The 16332-nt window shown below is 44.1% G+C and overlaps 11 non-coding genes and 1 pseudogene across 11 annotated transcripts; all 12 read right to left on the bottom strand.

Moving 5' to 3' along the window:
* Window positions 1-1024: 1024 nt before the first annotated feature.
* On the bottom strand, window positions 1025-1143 carry LOC115190410 (uncharacterized; annotated as a pseudogene).
* Window positions 1144-2333: 1190 nt separating this feature from the next.
* LOC115190408 (5S ribosomal RNA) lies at window positions 2334-2452 on the bottom strand. Its single transcript, XR_003877268.1, has one exon. It is a non-coding gene; the product is annotated as a 5S ribosomal RNA (ribosomal RNA).
* Window positions 2453-3643: 1191 nt separating this feature from the next.
* On the bottom strand, window positions 3644-3762 carry LOC115190407 (5S ribosomal RNA). The gene has a single exon (XR_003877267.1). It is a non-coding gene; the product is annotated as a 5S ribosomal RNA (ribosomal RNA).
* A 1192-nt stretch (window positions 3763-4954) lies between these two features.
* On the bottom strand, window positions 4955-5073 carry LOC115190405 (5S ribosomal RNA). Its single transcript, XR_003877265.1, has one exon. It is a non-coding gene; the product is annotated as a 5S ribosomal RNA (ribosomal RNA).
* A 1192-nt stretch (window positions 5074-6265) lies between these two features.
* Window positions 6266-6384, bottom strand: LOC115190404 (5S ribosomal RNA). The gene has a single exon (XR_003877264.1). It is a non-coding gene; the product is annotated as a 5S ribosomal RNA (ribosomal RNA).
* A 1192-nt stretch (window positions 6385-7576) lies between these two features.
* Window positions 7577-7695, bottom strand: LOC115190403 (5S ribosomal RNA). Its single transcript, XR_003877263.1, has one exon. It is a non-coding gene; the product is annotated as a 5S ribosomal RNA (ribosomal RNA).
* Window positions 7696-8878: 1183 nt separating this feature from the next.
* Window positions 8879-8997, bottom strand: LOC115190402 (5S ribosomal RNA). Its single transcript, XR_003877262.1, has one exon. It is a non-coding gene; the product is annotated as a 5S ribosomal RNA (ribosomal RNA).
* Window positions 8998-10184: 1187 nt separating this feature from the next.
* On the bottom strand, window positions 10185-10303 carry LOC115190401 (5S ribosomal RNA). The gene has a single exon (XR_003877261.1). It is a non-coding gene; the product is annotated as a 5S ribosomal RNA (ribosomal RNA).
* A 1191-nt stretch (window positions 10304-11494) lies between these two features.
* Window positions 11495-11613, bottom strand: LOC115190400 (5S ribosomal RNA). Its single transcript, XR_003877260.1, has one exon. It is a non-coding gene; the product is annotated as a 5S ribosomal RNA (ribosomal RNA).
* A 1179-nt stretch (window positions 11614-12792) lies between these two features.
* LOC115190399 (5S ribosomal RNA) lies at window positions 12793-12911 on the bottom strand. The gene has a single exon (XR_003877259.1). It is a non-coding gene; the product is annotated as a 5S ribosomal RNA (ribosomal RNA).
* A 1178-nt stretch (window positions 12912-14089) lies between these two features.
* Window positions 14090-14208, bottom strand: LOC115190398 (5S ribosomal RNA). Its single transcript, XR_003877258.1, has one exon. It is a non-coding gene; the product is annotated as a 5S ribosomal RNA (ribosomal RNA).
* A 1193-nt stretch (window positions 14209-15401) lies between these two features.
* LOC115190397 (5S ribosomal RNA) lies at window positions 15402-15520 on the bottom strand. Its single transcript, XR_003877257.1, has one exon. It is a non-coding gene; the product is annotated as a 5S ribosomal RNA (ribosomal RNA).
* Between the last annotated feature and the right edge of the window lie 812 nt (window positions 15521-16332).

Raw genomic sequence — 16332 nt, 5'->3', positions numbered from 1 at the left:
GGGGAGAGGGCTATCCTATGTTGACACTTATGACAACTTCATACACTAGGGCCCTAGAAAATACGGCTCGCCATAACGGAATCCAGACATTAAACCGAAATTCAACAATATTCAAAATGTATTGAACTAAGGAGGAAATCAATTAAATCCCTTCAATTTGTTAGAAAATGCATTCATTTGCCCAAGTGAATCATAAGACTTGAACAAAATGCATCAGCGATTCGTTTTTCCATGCAACTTTCAGAACGGCACAGGACTGCCCAATTGCTGTGCGCATTCGTGCGGAGCGCGCGCATCTCTACATTTTGTGTGGCCGTTAGCGATGATGCTAATGATAACCTTCTTCTAATAGAGAAGGAAAGGCTTTCCCAAAAACCTTCTCATTTAAAGGTTAACTACAAAGTAGCCTATGCCAGCCTGGCAGAATTATATCATGATTATTTGCATCAATCCCAGTGGCCATTTGTTTTGCAAACTCCCAATCACATGAGCGCTACAGCAACACCGCTTAACCAAACAAAGTGTCTCTTCTGGCGCACACTTGGGTTTAAAGGGTAACTACACACCCAAAATCGAAATGTCTTCCATTTTTCCCAGACCTCAAAAGTGGTCTCCTGATAGGCTTTAAACAATGTCGTGGACATAGAACATCCAAACGTTTATATTTCTATTACAAAGGTGTACTTTTGAGGTTGAAAAACCTGCAGAAACAGGGACAAACGGTCCAACGGGGAAATGTAAACGGAGAAAAGGGGGACTTTGGGGGAATCAGGCAAAACATTGAAGGGATTTTTACTGGGCCCTAATGGACTACACACATTGACAGTCTCCTAGACTAAAAGAAATGCTGACATGTACTGCCTACATTTTGAGGGAAACGCACTGTCCAATATTTGATTTGATCAGGGCAGGGAAGCGCTAACAAACTGCATTTAGTCCAATAAAAAGACACCAAATTATTAGGGCCATAAATAAAAGGCAGTTGCTCCATGCATGACACAAGAGAACCCTCTACTGAGCAAGAAACTTACAGCACCTGGTATTCCCAGGCTGTCTCCCATCCAAGTACTACCAGGCCCGACCCCTGCTTAGCTTCCGAGATCGGACGAGATCGGGCGTATTCAGGCTGGTATGGCTGTAAGCGAAGGGACATTCTTGGTACACTATATAAGTCAATGTGTCGCTCATCATAAGAGACAGCGAAATGTCCACTTTGTGACACACTCTGAAAAAGCTCAAACTTGCTTACATTTCCACGCCCTATAGTTGACTCTTGTGGGGGGGGGGGGGGGGGGGGGGGGGGGGGGAGAGGGCATATCCTATGTTGACACTTATGACAACTTCATACACTAGGGCCCTAGCAAATACGGCTCGCCTAACGGAATCCAGACATTAAACCGAAATTCAACAATATTCAAAATGTATTGAACTAAGGAGGAAATCAATTAAATCCCTTCAATTTGTTAGAAAATGCATTCATTTGCCCAAGTGAATCATAAGACTTGAACAAAATGCATCAGCGATTTCGTTTTTCCATGCAACTTTCAGGAACGGCACAGGACTGCCCAATTGCTTGCGCATTCGTGCGGAAGGGCGCGCGCATGTCTACACTTTGTGTAGCCGTTAGCGATGAGGCTAATGATAACCTTCTTGGTGGTAGAGAAGGAAAGGCTTCCCCCAAAACCTTCTTCAATTAAATGTAAACTGCAAAGTAGCCTATGCCAGCCTGCAGAATTATATCATGATTATTTGCATCAATCCAGTGGCCATTTGTTTTGCAAACTCCACAATCACATGAGCGCTACAGCAACACCGCTTAACCAAACAAAGGTCTCTTTCTGGCGCACACTTGGGTTTAAAGGGTAACTACACCCCAAAATCGAAATGTCTTTCCATTTTTCCCAGACCTCAAAAGTGGTCTCCTGATAGGCTTTAAACAATGTCGTGGACATAGAACATCCAAACGTGTTATATTTCTATTACAAAGGTGTACTTTTGAGGTTGAAAACCTGCAGAAACAGGGACAAACGGTCAACGGGGAAATGTAAACGGAGGAAAGAAAGGGGGACTTTGGGGGAATCAGGCAAAACATGAAGGGATTTTACTGGGCCCTAATGGACTACACACATTGACAGTCTCCTAGACTAAAAAGAAATGCTGAATGTACTGCCTACATTTGAGGGAAACGCACTGTCCAATATTTGATTTGATCAGGGCAGGGAAGCGCTAACAAACTGCATTTAGTCCAATAAAAAGACACAATATTATTAGGGCCATAAATAAAAGGCAGTTGCTCCATGCATGACACAAGAGAACCCTCTACTGGAGCAAGAAACTTACAGCACCTGGTATTCCCAGGCGGTCTCCCATCCAAGTACTAACCAGGCCCGACCCTGCTTAGCTTCCGAGATCGGACGAGATCGGGCGTATTCAGGCTGGTATGGCCGTAAGCGAAGGGACAATTCTTGGTACACTATATAAAGTCAATGTGTCGCTCACTCATAAGAGACAGCGAAATGTCCACTTTGTGACACACTCTGAAAAAGCTCAAACCTTGCTTACATTTCCACGCCCTATATTTGACTCTTGTGGGGGGGGGGGGGGGGGGGGGGAGAGGGCATATCCTATGTTGACACTTATGACAACTTCATACACTAGGGCCCTAGAAAATACGGCTCGCCCACACGGAACCACGGAATCCAGACATTAAACCGAAATTCAACAATATTCTAAAATGTATTGAACTAAGGAGGAAATCATTAAATCCCTTCAACTTGTTAGAAAATGCATTCATTTGCCCAAGTGAATCATAAGACTTGAACAAAATGCATCAGCGATTCGTTTTTTCCATGCAACTTTCACGAACGGCACAGGACTGCCCAATTGCTGTGCGCATTCGTGCGGAGCGCGCGCATGTCTACACTTTGTGTAGCCGTTAGCGATGAGGCTAATGATAACCTTCTTGTGGTAGAGAAGGAAAGGCTTCCCCCAAAACCTTCTCAATTAAATGTAAACTGCAAAGTAGCCTATGCCAGCCTGGCAGAATTATATCATGATTATTGCATCAATCCAGTGGCCATTTGTTTTGCAACTCCGCAATCACATGAGCGCTACAGCAACACCGCTTAACCAAACAAAGGTCTCTTTCTGGCGCACACTTGGGTTTAAAGGGTAACTACACCCCAAAATCGAAATGTCTTCCATTTTTCCCAGACCTCAAAAGTGGTCTCCTGATAGGCTTTAAACAATGTCGTGGACATAGAACATCCAACGTGTTATATTTCTATTACAAAGGTGTACTTTTGAGGTTGAAAACCTGCAGAAACAGGGACAAACGGTCAAACGGGGAAATGTAAACGGAGAAAAGGGGGACTTTGGGGGAATCAGGCAAAACATTGAAGGGATTTTACTGGGCCCTAATGGACTACACACATTGACAGTCTCCTAGACTAAAAAGAAATGCTGAATGTACTGCCTACATTTTGAGGGAAACGCACTGTCCAATATTTGATTTGATTTGATCAGGGCAGGGAAGCGCTAACAAACTGCATTTAGTCCAATAAAAAGACACAATATTATTAGGGCCATAAATAAAAGGCAGTTGCTCCATGCATGACACAAGAGAACCTCTACTGGAGCAAAAAGCTTACAGCACCTGGTATTCCCAGGCGGTCTCCCATCCAAGTACTAACCAGGCCCGACCCTGCTTAGCTTCCGAGATCGGACGAGATCGGGCGTATTCAGGCTGGTATGGCCGTAAGCGAAGGGACAATTCTTGGTACACTATATAAAGTCAATGTGTCGCTCACTCATAAGAGACAGCGAAATGTCCACTTTGTGACACACTCTGAAAAAGCTCAAACCTTGCTTACATTTCCACGCCCTATATTTGACTCTTGTGGGATGGGGGGGGGGGGGGGAGAGGGCATATCCTATGTTGACACTTATGACAACTTCATACACTAGGGCCCTAGAAAATACGGCTCGCCCACACGGAATCACGGAATCCAGACATTAAACCGAAATTCAACAATATTCTAAAATGTATTGAACTAAGGAGGAAATCAATTAAATCCCTTCAACTTGTTAGAAAATGCATTCATTTGCCCAAGTGAATCATAAGACTTGAACAAAATGCATCAGCGATTCGTTTTTCCATGCAACTTTCACGAACGGCACAGGACTGCCCAATTGCTGTGCGCATTCGTGCGGAGCGCGCGCATGTCTACACTTTGTGTAGCCGTTAGCGATGAGGCTAATGATAACCTTCTTGTGGTAGAGAAGGAAAGGCTTCCCCCAAAACCTTCTCAATTAAATGTAAACTGCAAAGTAGCCTATGCCAGCCTGGCAGAATTATATCATGATTATTTGCATCAATCCAGTGGCCATTTGTTTTGCAAACTCCGCAATCACATGAGCGCTACAGCAACACCGCTTAACCAAACAAAGGTCTCTTTCTGGCGCACACTTGGGTTTAAAGGGTAACTACACCCCAAAATCGAAATGTCTTCCATTTTTCCCAGACCTCAAAAGTGGTCTCCTGATAGGCTTTAAACAATGTCGTGGACATAGAACATCCAAACGTGTTATATTTCTATTACAAAGGTGTACTTTTGAGGTTGAAAACCTGCAGAAACAGGGACAAACGGTCAACGGGGAAATGTAAACGGAGAAAAGGGGGACTTTGGGGGAATCAGGCAAAACATTGAAGGGATTTTACTGGGCCCTAATGGACTACACACATTGACAGTCTCCTAGACTAAAAAGAAATGCTGAATGTACTGCCTACATTTTGAGGGAAACGCACTGTCCAATATTTGATTTGATTTGATCAGGGCAGGGAAGCGCTAACAAACTGCATTTAGTCCAATAAAAAGACACAATATTATTAGGGCCATAAATAAAAGGCAGTTGCTCCATGCATGACACAAGAGAACCCTCTACTGGAGCAAAAAGCTTACAGCACCTGGTATTCCCAGGCGGTCTCCCATCCAAGTACTAACCAGGCCCGACCCTGCTTAGCTTCCGAGATCGGACGAGATCGGGCGTATTCAGGCTGGTATGGCCGTAAGCGAAGGGACAATTCTTGGTACACTATATAAAGTCAATGTGTCGCTCACTCATAAGAGACAGCGAAATGTCCACTTTGTGACACACTCTGAAAAAGCTCAAACCTTGCTTACATTTCCACGCCCTATATTTGACTCTTGTGGGATGGGGGGGGGGGGGGGGAGAGGGCATATCCTATGTTGACACTTATGACAACTTCATACACTAGGGCCCTAGAAAATACGGCTCGCCCACACGGAATCACGGAATCCAGACATTAAACCGAAATTCAACAATATTCTAAAATGTATTGAACTAAGGAGGAAATCAATTAAATCCCTTCAACTTGTTAGAAAATGCATTCATTTGCCCAAGTGAATCATAAGACTTGAACAAAATGCATCAGCGATTCGTTTTTCCATGCAACTTTCACGAACGGCACAGGACTGCCCAATTGCTGTGCGCATTCGTGCGGAGCGCGCGCATGTCTACACTTTGTGTAGCCGTTAGCGATGAGGCTAATGATAACCTTCTTGTGGTAGAGAAGGAAAGGCTTCCCCCAAAACCTTCTCAATTAAATGTAAACTGCAAAGTAGCCTATGCCAGCCTGGCAGAATTATATCATGATTATTTGCATCAATCCAGTGGCCATTTGTTTTGCAAACTCCGCAATCACATGAGCGCTACAGCAACACCGCTTAACCAAACAAAGGTCTCTTTCTGGCGCACACTTGGGTTTAAAGGGTAACTACACCCCAAAATCGAAATGTCTTCCATTTTTCCCAGACCTCAAAAGTGGTCTCCTGATAGGCTTTAAACAATGTCGTGGACATAGAACATCCAAACGTGTTATATTTCTATTACAAAGGTGTACTTTTGAGGTTGAAAACCTGCAGAAACAGGGACAAACGGTCAACGGGGAAATGTAAACGGAGAAAAGGGGGACTTTGGGGGAATCAGGCAAAACATTGAAGGGATTTTACTGGGCCCTAATGGACTACACACATTGACAGTCTCCTAGACTAAAAGAAATGCTGAATGTACTGCCTACATTTTGAGGGAAACGCACTGTCCAATATTTGATTTGATTTGATCAGGGCAGGGAAGCGCTAACAAACTGCATTTAGTCCAATAAAAAGACACAATATTATTAGGGCCATAAATAAAAGGCAGTTGCTCCATGCATGACACAAGAGAACCCTCTACTGGAGCAAAAAGCTTACAGCACCTGGTATTCCCAGGCGGTCTCCCATCCAAGTACTAACCAGGCCCGACCCTGCTTAGCTTCCGAGATCGGACGAGATCGGGCGTATTCAGGCTGGTATGGCCGTAAGCGAAGGGACAATTCTTGGTACACTATATAAAGTCAATGTGTCGCTCACTCATAAGAGACAGCGAAATGTCCACTTTGTGACACACTCTGAAAAAGCTCAAACCTTGCTTACATTTCCACGCCCTATATTTGACTCTTGTGGGATGGGGGGGGGGGGGGGAGAGGGCATATCCTATGTTGACACTTATGACAACTTCATACACTAGGGCCCTAGAAAATACGGCTCGCCCACACGGAATCACGGAATCCAGACATTAAACCGAAATTCAACAATATTCTAAAATGTATTGAACTAAGGAGGAAATCAATTAAATCCCTTCAACTTGTTAGAAAATGCATTCATTTGCCCAAGTGAATCATAAGACTTGAACAAAATGCATCAGCGATTCGTTTTTCCATGCAACTTTCACGAACGGCACAGGACTGCCCAATTGCTGTGCGCATTCGTGCGGAGCGCGCGCATGTCTACACTTTGTGTAGCCGTTAGCGATGAGGCTAATGATAACCTTCTTGTGGTAGAGAAGGAAAGGCTTCCCCCAAAACCTTCTCAATTAAATGTAAACTGCAAAGTAGCCTATGCCAGCCTGGCAGAATTATATCATGATTATTTGCATCAATCCAGTGGCCATTTGTTTTGCAAACTCCGCAATCACATGAGCGCTACAGCAACACCGCTTAACCAAACAAAGGTCTCTTTCTGGCGCACACTTGGGTTTAAAGGGTAACTACACCCCAAAATCGAAATGTCTTCCATTTTTCCCAGACCTCAAAAGTGGTCTCCTGATAGGCTTTAAACAATGTCGTGGACATAGAACATCCAAACGTGTTATATTTCTATTACAAAGGTGTACTTTTGAGGTTGAAAACCTGCAGAAACAGGGACAAACGGTCAACGGGGAAATGTAAACGGAGAAAAGGGGGACTTTGGGGGAATCAGGCAAAACATTGAAGGGATTTTACTGGGCCCTAATGGACTACACACATTGACAGTCTCCTAGACTAAAAAGAAATGCTGAATGTACTGCCTACATTTTGAGGGAAACGCACTGTCCAATATTTGATTTGATTTGATCAGGGCAGGGAAGCGCTAACAAACTGCATTTAGTCCAATAAAAAGACACAATATTATTAGGGCCATAAATAAAAGGCAGTTGCTCCATGCATGACACAAGAGAACCCTCTACTGGAGCAAAAAGCTTACAGCACCTGGTATTCCCAGGCGGTCTCCCATCCAAGTACTAACCAGGCCCGACCCTGCTTAGCTTCCGAGATCGGACGAGATCGGGCGTATTCAGGCTGGTATGGCCGTAAGCGAAGGGACAATTCTTGGTACACTATATAAAGTCAATGTGTCGCTCACTCATAAGAGACAGCGAAATGTCCACTTTGTGACACACTCTGAAAAAGCTCAAACCTTGCTTACATTTCCACGCCCTATATTTGACTCTTGTGGGGGGGGGGGAGAGGGCATATCCTATGTTGACACTTATGACAACTTCATACACTAGGGCCCTAGAAAATACGGCTCGCCCACACGGAATCACGGAATCCAGACATTAAACCGAAATTCAACAATATTCTAAAATGTATTGAACTAAGGAGGAAATCAATTAAATCCCTTCAACTTGTTAGAAAATGCATTCATTTGCCCAAGTGAATCATAAGACTTGAACAAAATGCATCAGCGATTCGTTTTTCCATGCAACTTTCACGAACGGCACAGGACTGCCCAATTGCTGTGCGCATTCGTGCGGAGCGCGCGCATGTCTACACTTTGTGTAGCCGTTAGCGATGAGGCTAATGATAACCTTCTTGTGGTAGAGAAGGAAAGGCTTCCCCCAAAACCTTCTCAATTAAATGTAAACTGCAAAGTAGCCTATGCCAGCCTGGCAGAATTATATCATGATTATTTGCATCAATCCAGTGGCCATTTGTTTTGCAAACTCCGCAATCACATGAGCGCTACAGCAACACCGCTTAACCAAACAAAGGTCTCTTTCTGGCGCACACTTGGGTTTAAAGGGTAACTACACCCCAAAATCGAAATGTCTTCCATTTTTCCCAGACCTCAAAAGTGGTCTCCTGATAGGCTTTAAACAATGTCGTGGACATAGAACATCCAAACGTGTTATATTTCTATTACAAAGGTGTACTTTTGAGGTTGAAAACCTGCAGAAACAGGGACAAACGGTCAACGGGGAAATGTAAACGGAGAAAAGGGGGACTTTGGGGGAATCAGGCAAAACATTGAAGGGATTTTACTGGGCCCTAATGGACTACACACATTGACAGTCTCCTAGACTAAAAAGAAATGCTGAATGTACTGCCTACATTTTGAGGGAAACGCACTGTCCAATATTTGATTTGATTTGATCAGGGCAGGGAAGCGCTAACAAACTGCATTTAGTCCAATAAAAAGACACAATATTATTAGGGCCATAAATAAAAGGCAGTTGCTCCATGCATGACACAAGAGAACCCTCTACTGGAGCAAAAAGCTTACAGCACCTGGTATTCCCAGGCGGTCTCCCATCCAAGTACTAACCAGGCCCGACCCTGCTTAGCTTCCGAGATCGGACGAGATCGGGCGTATTCAGGCTGGTATGGCCGTAAGCGAAGGGACAATTCTTGGTACACTATATAAAGTCAATGTGTCGCTCACTCATAAGAGACAGCGAAATGTCCACTTTGTGACACACTCTGAAAAAGCTCAAACCTTGCTTACATTTCCACGCCCTATATTTGACTCTTGCGGGGGGGGGGGGGGGAGAGGGCATATCCTATGTTGACACTTATGACAACTTCATACACTAGGGCCCTAGAAAATACGGCTCGCCCACACGGAATCACGGAATCCAGACATTAAACCGAAATTCAACAATATTCTAAAATGTATTGAACTAAGGAGGAAATCAATTAAATCCCTTCAACTTGTTAGAAAATGCATTCATTTGCCCAAGTGAATCATAAGACTTGAACAAAATGCATCAGCGATTCGTTTTTCCATGCAACTTTCACGAACGGCACAGGACTGCCCAATTGCTGTGCGCATTCGTGCGGAGCGCGCGCATGTCTACACTTTGTGTAGCCGTTAGCGATGAGGCTAATGATAACCTTCTTGTGGTAGAGAAGGAAAGGCTTCCCCCAAAACCTTCTCAATTAAATGTAAACTGCAAAGTAGCCTATGCCAGCCTGGCAGAATTATATCATGATTATTTGCATCAATCCAGTGGCCATTTGTTTTGCAAACTCCGCAATCACATGAGCGCTACAGCAACACCGCTTAACCAAACAAAGGTCTCTTTCTGGCGCACACTTGGGTTTAAAGGGTAACTACACCCCAAAATCGAAATGTCTTCCATTTTTCCCAGACCTCAAAAGTGGTCTCCTGATAGGCTTTAAACAATGTCGTGGACATAGAACATCCAAACGTGTTATATTTCTATTACAAAGGTGTACTTTTGAGGTTGAAAACCTGCAGAAACAGGGACAAACGGTCAACGGGGAAATGTAAACGGAGAAAAGGGGGACTTTGGGGGAATCAGGCAAAACATTGAAGGGATTTTACTGGGCCCTAATGGACTACACACATTGACAGTCTCCTAGACTAAAAAGAAATGCTGAATGTACTGCCTACATTTTGAGGGAAACGCACTGTCCAATATTTGATTTGATTTGATCAGGGCAGGGAAGCGCTAACAAACTGCATTTAGTCCAATAAAAAGACACAATATTATTAGGGCCATAAATAAAAGGCAGTTGCTCCATGCATGACACAAGAGAACCCTCTACTGGAGCAAAAAGCTTACAGCACCTGGTATTCCCAGGCGGTCTCCCATCCAAGTACTAACCAGGCCCGACCCTGCTTAGCTTCCGAGATCGGACGAGATCGGGCGTATTCAGGCTGGTATGGCCGTAAGCGAAGGGACAATTCTTGGTACACTATATAAAGTCAATGTGTCGCTCACTCATAAGAGACAGCGAAATGTCCACTTTGTGACACACTCTGAAAAAGCTCAAACCTTGCTTACATTTCCACGCCCTATATTTGACTCTTGTGGGATGGGGGGGGGGGGGGAGAGGGCATATCCTATGTTGACACTTATGACAACTTCATACACTAGGGCCCTAGAAAATACGGCTCGCCCACACGGAATCACGGAATCCAGACATTAAACCGAAATTCAACAATATTCTAAAATGTATTGAACTAAGGAGGAAATCAATTAAATCCCTTCAACTTGTTAGAAAATGCATTCATTTGCCCAAGTGAATCATAAGACTTGAACAAAATGCATCAGCGATTCGTTTTTCCATGCAACTTTCACGAACGGCACAGGACTGCCCAATTGCTGTGCGCATTCGTGCGGAGCGCGCGCATGTCTACACTTTGTGTAGCCGTTAGCGATGAGGCTAATGATAACCTTCTTGTGGTAGAGAAGGAAAGGCTTCCCCCAAAACCTTCTCAATTAAATGTAAACTGCAAAGTAGCCTATGCCAGCCTGGCAGAATTATATCATGATTATTTGCATCAATCCAGTGGCCATTTGTTTTGCAAACTCCGCAATCACATGAGCGCTACAGCAACACCGCTTAACCAAACAAAGGTCTCTTTCTGGCGCACACTTGGGTTTAAAGGGTAACTACACCCCAAAATCGAAATGTCTTCCATTTTTCCCAGACCTCAAAAGTGGTCTCCTGATAGGCTTTAAACAATGTCGTGGACATAGAACATCCAAACGTGTTATATTTCTATTACAAAGGTGTACTTTTGAGGTTGAAAACCTGCAGAAACAGGGACAAACGGTCAACGGGGAAATGTAAACGGAGAAAAGGGGGACTTTGGGGGAATCAGGCAAAACATTGAAGGGATTTTACTGGGCCCTAATGGACTACACACATTGACAGTCTCCTAGACTAAAAAGAAATGCTGAATGTACTGCCTACATTTTGAGGGAAACGCACTGTCCAATATTTGATTTGATTTGATCAGGGCAGGGAAGCGCTAACAAACTGCATTTAGTCCAATAAAAAGACACAATATTATTAGGGCCATAAATAAAAGGCAGTTGCTCCATGCATGACACAAGAGAACCCTCTACTGGAGCAAAAAGCTTACAGCACCTGGTATTCCCAGGCGGTCTCCCATCCAAGTACTAACCAGGCCCGACCCTGCTTAGCTTCCGAGATCGGACGAGATCGGGCGTATTCAGGCTGGTATGGCCGTAAGCGAAGGGACAATTCTTGGTACACTATATAAAGTCAATGTGTCGCTCACTCATAAGAGACAGCGAAATGTCCACTTTGTGACACACTCTGAAAAAGCTCAAACCTTGCTTACATTTCCACGCCCTATATTTGACTCTTGTGGGGGGGGGGGGGGGAGAGGGCATATCCTATGTTGACACTTATGACAACTTCATACACTAGGGCCCTAGAAAATACGGCTCGCCATAACGGAATCCAGACATTAAACCGAAATTCAACAATATTCTAAAATGTATTGAACTAAGGAGGAAATCAATTAAATCCCTTCAACTTGTTAGAAAATGCATTCATTTGCCCAAGTGAATCATAAGACTTGAACAAAATGCATCAGCGATTCGTTTTTCCATGCAACTTTCACGAACGGCACAGGACTGCCCAATTGCTGTGCGCATTCGTGCGGAGCGCGCGCATGTCTACACTTTGTGTAGCCGTTAGCGATGAGGCTAATGATAACCTTCTTGTGGTAGAGAAGGAAAGGCTTCCCCCAAAACCTTCTCAATTAAATGTAAACTGCAAAGTAGCCTATGCCAGCCTGGCAGAATTATATCATGATTATTTGCATCAATCCAGTGGCCATTTGTTTTGCAAACTCCACAATCACATGAGCGCTACAGCAACACCGCTTAACCAAACAAAGGTCTCTTTCTGGCGCACACTTGGGTTTAAAGGGTAACTACACCCCAAAATCGAAATGTCTTCCATTTTTCCCAGACCTCAAAAGTGGTCTCCTGATAGGCTTTAAACAATGTCGTGGACATAGAACATCCAAACGTGTTATATTTCTATTACAAAGGTGTACTTTTGAGGTTGAAAACCTGCAGAAACAGGGACAAACGGTCAACGGGGAAATGTAAACGGAGAAAAGGGGGACTTTGGGGGAATCAGGCAAAACATTGAAGGGATTTTACTGGGCCCTAATGGACTACACACATTGACAGTCTCCTAGACTAAAAAGAAATGCTGAATGTACTGCCTACATTTTGAGGGAAACGCACTGTCCAATATTTGATTTGATTTGATCAGGGCAGGGAAGCGCTAACAAACTGCATTTAGTCCAATAAAAAGACACAATATTATTAGGGCCATAAATAAAAGGCAGTTGCTCCATGCATGACACAAGAGAACCCTCTACTGGAGCAAAAAGCTTACAGCACCTGGTATTCCCAGGCGGTCTCCCATCCAAGTACTAACCAGGCCCGACCCTGCTTAGCTTCCGAGATCGGACGAGATCGGGCGTATTCAGGCTGGTATGGCCGTAAGCGAAGGGACAATTCTTGGTACACTATATAAAGTCAATGTGTCGCTCACTCATAAGAGACAGCGAAATGTCCACTTTGTGACACACTCTGAAAAAGCTCAAACCTTGCTTACATTTCCACGCCCTATATTTGACTCTTGTGGGGGGGGGGGGGGAGAGGGCATATCCTATGTTGACACTTATGACAACTTCATACACTAGGGCCCTAGAAAATACGGCTCGCCATAACGGAATCCAGACATTAAACCGAAATTCAACAATATTCTAAAATGTATTGAACTAAGGAGGAAATCAATTAAATCCCTTCAACTTGTTAGAAAATGCATTCATTTGCCCAAGTGAATCATAAGACTTGAACAAAATGCATCAGCGATTCGTTTTTCCATGCAACTTTCACGAACGGCACAGGACTGCCCAATTGCTGTGCGCATTCGTGCGGAGAGCGCGCATGTCTACACTTTGTGTAGCCGTTAGCGATGAGGCTAATGATAACCTTCTTGTGGTAGAGAAGGAAAGGCTTCCCCCAAAACCTTCTCAATTAAATGTAAACTGCAAAGTAGCCTATGCCAGCCTGGCAGAATTATATCATGATTATTTGCATCAATCCAGTGGCCATTTGTTTTGCAAACTCCGCAATCACATGAGCGCTACAGCAACACCGCTTAACCAAACAAAGGTCTCTTTCTGGCGCACACTTGGGTTTAAAGGGTAACTACACCCCAAAATCGAAATGTCTTCCATTTTTCCCAGACCTCAAAAGTGGTCTCCTGATAGGCTTTAAACAATGTCGTGGACATAGAACATCCAAACGTGTTATATTTCTATTACAAAGGTGTACTTTTGAGGTTGAAAACCTGCAGAAACAGGGACAAACGGTCAACGGGGAAATGTAAACGGAGAAAAGGGGGACTTTGGGGGAATCAGGCAAAACATTGAAGGGATTTTACTGGGCCCTAATGGACTACACACATTGACAGTCTCCTAGACTAAAAAGAAATGCTGAATGTACTGCCTACATTTTGAGGGAAACGCACTGTCCAATATTTGATTTGATTTGATCAGGGCAGGGAAGCGCTAACAAACTGCATTTAGTCCAATAAAAAGACACAATATTATTAGGGCCATAAATAAAAGGCAGTTGCTCCATGCATGACACAAGAGAACCCTCTACTGGAGCAAAAAGCTTACAGCACCTGGTATTCCCAGGCGGTCTCCCATCCAAGTACTAACCAGGCCCGACCCTGCTTAGCTTCCGAGATCGGACGAGATCGGGCGTATTCAGGCTGGTATGGCCGTAAGCGAAGGGACAATTCTTGGTACACTATATAAAGTCAATGTGTCGCTCACTCATAAGAGACAGCGAAATGTCCACTTTGTGACACACTCTGAAAAAGCTCAAACCTTGCTTACATTTCCACGCCCTATATTTGACTCTTGTGGGATGGGGGGGGGGGGGGGGAGAGGGCATATCCTATGTTGACACTTATGACAACTTCATACACTAGGGCCCTAGAAAATACGGCTCGCCCACACGGAATCACGGAATCCAGACATTAAACCGAAATTCAACAATATTCTAAAATGTATTGAACTAAGGAGGAAATCAATTAAATCCCTTCAACTTGTTAGAAAATGCATTCATTTGCCCAAGTGAATCATAAGACTTGAACAAAATGCATCAGCGATTCGTTTTTCCATGCAACTTTCACGAACGGCACAGGACTGCCCAATTGCTGTGCGCATTCGTGCGGAGCGCGCGCATGTCTACACTTTGTGTAGCCGTTAGCGATGAGGCTAATGATAACCTTCTTGTGGTAGAGAAGGAAAGGCTTCCCCCAAAACCTTCTCAATTAAATGTAAACTGCAAAGTAGCCTATGCCAGCCTGGCAGAATTATATCATGATTATTTGCATCAATCCAGTGGCCATTTGTTTTGCAAACTCCGCAATCACATGAGCGCTACAGCAACACCGCTTAACCAAACAAAGGTCTCTTTCTGGCGCACACTTGGGTTTAAAGGGTAACTACACCCCAAAATCGAAATGTCTTCCATTTTTCCCAGACCTCAAAAGTGGTCTCCTGATAGGCTTTAAACAATGTCGTGGACATAGAACATCCAAACGTGTTATATTTCTATTACAAAGGTGTACTTTTGAGGTTGAAAACCTGCAGAAACAGGGACAAACGGTCAACGGGGAAATGTAAACGGAGAAAAGGGGGACTTTGGGGGAATCAGGCAAAACATTGAAGGGATTTTACTGGGCCCTAATGGACTACACACATTGACAGTCTCCTAGACTAAAAAGAAATGCTGAATGTACTGCCTACATTTTGAGGGAAACGCACTGTCCAATATTTGATTTGATTTGATCAGGGCAGGGAAGCGCTAACAAACTGCATTTAGTCCAATAAAAAGACACAATATTATTAGGGCCATAAATAAAAGGCAGTTGCTCCATGCATGACACAAGAGAACCCTCTACTGGAGCAAAAAGCTTACAGCACCTGGTATTCCCAGGCGGTCTCCCATCCAAGTACTAACCAGGCCCGACCCTGCTTAGCTTCCGAGATCGGACGAGATCGGGCGTATTCAGGCTGGTATGGCCGTAAGCGAAGGGACAATTCTTGGTACACTATATAAAGTCAATGTGTCGCTCACTCATAAGAGACAGCGAAATGTCCACTTTGTGACACACTCTGAAAAAGCTCAAACCTTGCTTACATTTCCACGCCCTATATTTGACTCTTGTGGGATGGGGGGGGGGGGGAGAGGGCATATCCTATGTTGACACTTATGACAACTTCATACCCTAGGGCCCTAGAAAATACGGCTCGCCATAACGGAATCCAGACATTAAACCGAAATTCAACAATATTCTAAAATGTATTGAACTAAGGAGGAAATCAATTAAATCCCTTCAACTTGTTAGAAAATGCATTCATTTGCCCAAGTGAATCATAAGACTTGAACAAAATGCATCAGCGATTCGTTTTTCCATGCAACTTTCACGAACGGCACAGGACTGCCCAATTGCTGTGCGCATTCGTGCGGAGCGCGCGCATGTCTACACTTTGTGTAGCCGTTAGCGATGAGGCTAATGATAACCTTCTTGTGGTAGAGAAGGAAAGGCTTCCCCCAAAACCTTCTCAATTAAATGTAAACTGCAAAGTAGCCTATGCCAGCCTGGCAGAATTATATCATGATTATTTGCATCAATCCAGTGGCCATTTGTTTTGCAAACTCCGCAATCACATGAGCGCTACAGCAACACCGCTTAACCAAACAAAGGTCTCTTTCTGGCGCACACTTGGGTTTAAAGGGTAACTACACCCCAAAATCGAAATGTCTTCCATTTTTCCCAGACCTCAAAAGTGGTCTCCTGATAGGCTTTAAACAATGTCGTGGACATAGAACATCCAAACG

This window comes from Salmo trutta, unplaced genomic scaffold (genome assembly GCF_901001165.1).
Source record: "Salmo trutta unplaced genomic scaffold, fSalTru1.1, whole genome shotgun sequence".
NCBI classification, from domain to species: Eukaryota; Metazoa; Chordata; class Actinopteri; order Salmoniformes; family Salmonidae; genus Salmo; species Salmo trutta.
Note: the sequence above shows the minus strand (reverse complement) of the source record. Positions and strands in the feature narration are given on the sequence as shown.